We start from the raw sequence: 4808 nt of genomic DNA, 5'->3' as shown, positions 1-4808 counted from the left end.
AAAAAAAAAAAAAAAAGAAAGAAAGAAAAATAGATGCATAAATAACCTAAGGCAGAAAGCAATACGTGCTGAAAAACTTAGTGTTCAGAAGAAAGGCCATTTCCATTTGTGGAAGCAGAGAGAGTTTAGGTGCCATTTGAAGCCAGTCTTGAAGAACAGGCAAGTAGAGCATGGGCAGGTGGAGATTGTGGAGAAGGAAGGCCTTTACAGACAGGGAGAGTGGCATATTCAAGGTGCGCTGCTGGAAAACTCAGTGTGCCTGTTTGTACAGCTTCAGGCACAGATCTCAGTGCTGGGAAGCTGATTAACTAGTGTCATAACCGTGATGAAGGTTCAGCAGGTAGCATCCCAGCCCCAGTGAAATCAAGGTGGTGTCCTCAGCTGGAAGGGTGAGGCAAGAATCCTTCCCATTCAGCCTCCTTCTCACTCTGAGGTCCCTCCTACGCCCCAACCCCTGCAACACTCTAACCAAGGTTGTTCTGCTCCTGAATAATAGAGGGATGAATGCATTTAATACTGATAAAATGTACTGGGTGAATGCGTTTTGATCACGACTTGGGGTTGTAATCTTTCCCCTTTCTGTTTTTCTTGTTAGGGACATGTTCATTGTTGCTTGTTTTACATGGAGGGCAGGATCTGTAAGGGGGAATGGTCAGTGGGCACAACCCAGCCAGATTACACAGGGACTTGAATGTGACGCTGCAGAGTTTCTACACATTGAGGAGCCATTGACGGCTTGTGGAAGGAGTGGCAGGACTTGAGCAGCATGTGACAGAAACATGGTCAGGTGGGTCAGCAGGCTTGGCTCCCTGAGTAAAAAGCCATACTTTTCCCTCTGTGCAGGGAAGAGGTAGTCTGGAGGAGTGAGTGGAACAGCTCGACTGACTTTTTCTCCTTGGTTTCTGACGTTGAACGTTCAGGTCCAGAAGCTATTCATTTATATGGATGCTTCTAAAAACAGCATTAAGTCTCTGGATAACCAATGGTGTCTGCCTATCCAGAGAGAACATGCAGTGGGCTGAGGAACGCCTGTATCCATAGGAATGAGTAGGAAGCCACATGAAACAAGCACAGATGAATGTGATGCAGCTGATGCACCCAAATCCTACTCACGATGGGGAGGGATATTGGGAAGTCAGCCCTCAGGATCTTGGTTTAGACGTATATTTCTTTTCAGTGAGTACAGAGGAAGGCACATGAGGATGGCTTTCTCATTTGGGATAAAGGGCATTTGAGATAGTTTTCCTTTAAAAACTATAAGAATTCTGAACTGGCTCAGATGCACATGGACACATTCAAGGTATGACACTGTAGAGAGAAAGCTAGTATTTGCTAGGTGTAGGAAGGCTAACCCTGTCCTGCCTTCGAACATCGAAGCATAACAAGAAGGAAAAGGAAGCAGAAGCCACTAGCTTTGAAAATATGCAGCTAATGGAGATAGTTGGTAGTGGCCCATGTATGTGTGGGTTTTAATAATAGGATCAAGCTGGGTTCTTGCTGGGAGTCTAACTCTGCAGGCTTGAGTTGAAGGCGTTCAGGGAGACCTGGTCATCAGAATTATGCAGGAGGCTGCTTAAAACTGCAGATCCCGGAGACAGCCCAAACCTGCTGCTGGGTCAGCATCTCCATAGGGAGGGCTGGAACGGGTCGACATGATCTGTAATTATCTCATATTCTGAAATATATTCTATCAAATGAAGTTTCTTTTTTTTTTTTTGAGACAGAGTCTCACCCTGTTTCCAGCCTAGCCTGGAGTGCAATGGTGGGATCTCGGCTCACTGCAACCTCTGCCTCCCAGGTTCAAGCCATTCTCCTGCCTTAGCCTCCCGAGTAACTGGGATTAGAGGTACCCGTCACCACACCCAGCTAATTTTTGTATTTTTAGTAGAGACAGGGTTTCACCATGTTGGCCAGAATGGTCTTGATCTCCTAACCTCATGATCTGCCCGCCTTGGCCTCCCAGAGTGCTGGGATTACAGGTGTGAGCCACCGCGCCCGGCCAAGAAGTTTGTTTTCTAATACAACCTAAACCCTTAGAATCCTTCATTTTTCTACTCTTCCTGAGTAACCCAAACTTTTTTGTTGTTGTTGTTAGAGTCTCGCTCTGTTGCCAGGCTGGAGGGCAGTGGCGCAATCTCGGCTCACTGCAACTTCCACCTCCCGGGTTCAAGTGATTCTCCTGCCTCAGCCTTTCAAGTAGCTAGGATTACAGGCGTGTGCTACCATGCCCATCTAATTTTTGTATTTTTAATAGAAACGGGGTTTCACCATATTGGCCAGGCTTGTCTCGAACTCGTGACCTTGTGATCTACCCGCCTCGGCCTCCAAAAGTGCTGGGATAACAGACGTGAACCACCACACCCAGCTAAGTAACCCAAACATTTGTCTTTGTGTTTTAGTTTATTAGTTGAAGCAATTAGCCAAACATTGTGCTGGGCCATTTGCATATAAAGCTGAAAGGGCACAGACCCCGCCCATAAGCTCATGGTTTGTGGGAGCATCTGCAGACCAACCTTGCTCAATAGGCCTCTACCCCAGAGTTTGAGACCTGTGAGGAACTGTGGAGGTTGATGTCTTGTGTTTGCCATATCCCACTGGGAGGCTAAATCTGTAAGAAAATGGTATGCTTGGAGGCAGGAGACTGCTGAAGCCCCACTTAGTCACAAGTCAGCTGGCTCATTGTGCATGGGAGCCAGCATGACTGTCCTCAAGGTGTAAAATCTGCTGGGCCATATTTGGACACATAGGCAGTACCTGTCTTTCAGGCCTTTAAGTTTTGGCCCACAGAGAGTCGCAGAAGGAAGGACTACTGCATCCTTCATAATGAGCGGACCTGTAACAGGATTTCACTGCAGTACTGCTTTATTTCATAGAGAAACCTTTTTAGAAAGAAGGAGCAATACAAACTCAAAGAATTAGGACAAAGATAGCAACTCTAGAGTGTAAACCTTATGTCAATGGAAAAAACATCTGATTCTGCTTTTAAAGAAAAACTGCCCCCGTTTTCTGTTTTACTAGGCTAAAGGCATACTCTGCTACTCTTCATGAAAAGCAGATTAATAAATTAATTTATTCATTTTTGAGACAGAGTTTCACTGTCGCTCATACTGGAGTGCAGTGGCGCGATCTCCGCTCACTGCAACCTCTGCCTCCCGGGTTCAAGCAATTCTCCTGCCTTAGTCTCCCAAGTAGCTGGGCCTACAGGTGTGCACCACCATGCCTGGCTAATTTTTTGTGTTTTTAGTAGAGACAGTGTTTCACCATGTTGGCCAGGTTAATCTTGACCTCCTGACCTCAGGCGATCCTCCTGCCTCAGCCTCCCAAGGTGCTGGGATTACAGGCGTGAGCCACTGGGCCGGGCCAAAAGCAGATTATTTTATATTGGCATCGTACTCTTCCCACACCTGGAGGGTGAATCCCTGCGAAGCAGCAGTTGAATGGATTGCACACATGGCTGCACACACATGCATGACCCTTTGGCTGTTTGACATCAGGCAGAATCAGGGTACATGCTGATAGAAAAACAGCATGCAGGGCTTTTTAGGCCTCTGCTCCCACTATGGCCCCCCACAATGCTCACAGTGACTTGTCCCAGCTCCTGCAGCCACAGCGCCCTGCTGACCAGGAAAGCCATCAGGATCGCCTGGCTACTTTTAGAGTCAGAGTTTTTTTCCTTCTCTTTTGTGAAAGCCATCCTATGGTACCAAATAGGTGTATGTTTAATACCTACATGGTTTTTCTTCAGTGTGGCCTCTGCTGCTTCATGGTTAAATATTAATTTTTTTCTGGTATTGCACAACTTCGGATTTGCTGTAGAATCATAGGCTACAGATGAATATTAGAGTGCAGTGTGTCACCTTCTCAGCGGGGGAGCTGAGCCCCAGGAGAAGGGTAGTCATCTGCCCAAGCCTGCTGTACTAGTTAGTGGCAGAGCTATGGCTTGAATACAGGATTCTGAGTCCTCAGCCCATCAAATTGAGGCATTTTGAATTTTTGGTCCCATCGTTGCCTTAGTTTCTATGAAGACCTATAAACAGATAATAAAGGAGTATGGCAGAGGGCCCTGAGAACTGATGACTTTTCATTAATGACTACTCTTTCTTGAAGCTGTTTGTTCCTGTTCTTTTACGGATATAGGATGTGGACCTCATTTTCCAGGGCTTTTCATAAATATGTGTCCTGAGTATACGTGCCCCTCTTAAATTAAGTATTTCTAAATGGTAGCCCTGTGTATCTGGATGGAATATTTTGCATAGGAAGTACTGGACTTCATTGCATTGAAAAGCTCGTATATTTTTTGTTGTGAGTGCATGTGAATATATATACAGATGAGTTCAGGCCTTTTCCTTTGGAAGGATACAGCCATTCCTCACTTGAGATGGAAACTAAATTAGATAAATACCAGGCCAGGCCACCCAAACAAATAAACAGAAAAAAGTAAATGGTTAAACAAAAAGTGTATCTTGATGCACCTTTAAAGCCTTTAAGGGATGTTTTTCACATCCTCTTACTTGCTTTCAAAAGCACACTTCCAAACAGAGTCCCTGTCTTTCTCCCTGGAGCTGAGACAAAGCGGGAGAGTGTTAGCACGAAGGTGGTGGCCAGCCAACAAGTGTATCACAGGTCAGGGTAACTGTCAATGACTGTCAAACAGCACAAATCCAAATGTGTGTTTAAGAAGGACGGTGTTCAGGCCGGGCGCGGTGGCTCAAGCCTGTAATCCCAGCACTTTGGGAGGCTGAGGCGGGTGGATCACGAGGTCAAGAGATCGAGACCATCCTGGTCAACATGGTGAAACCCCGTCTCTA

At 46.1% G+C, this 4808-nt stretch overlaps 1 protein-coding gene across 14 annotated transcripts in view; it reads left to right on the top strand.

Annotated features, from left to right (window-relative positions):
* The window catches only part of AOPEP (aminopeptidase O (putative)), a 379056-nt gene that overhangs the window by 278888 nt on the left and 95360 nt on the right, over positions 1-4808 (top strand). The window contains exon 12 of one of the 14 annotated variants that reach the window (XR_001830584.2): positions 596-787. The exons of the other annotated variants lie outside the window; for them this stretch is intronic. The gene's annotated coding sequence lies outside the window, so the exon portion shown is untranslated. The remainder of the gene's footprint in view (positions 1-595; positions 788-4808) is intronic. 14 annotated transcript variants of the gene reach the window in all.

Source organism: Cebus imitator, unplaced genomic scaffold (genome assembly GCF_001604975.1).
Source record: "Cebus imitator isolate Cc_AM_T3 unplaced genomic scaffold, Cebus_imitator-1.0 Scaffold196, whole genome shotgun sequence".
Lineage (NCBI taxonomy): Eukaryota > Metazoa > Chordata > Mammalia > Primates > Cebidae > Cebus > Cebus imitator.
This window is presented reverse-complemented; position numbering and strand designations above follow the sequence as displayed.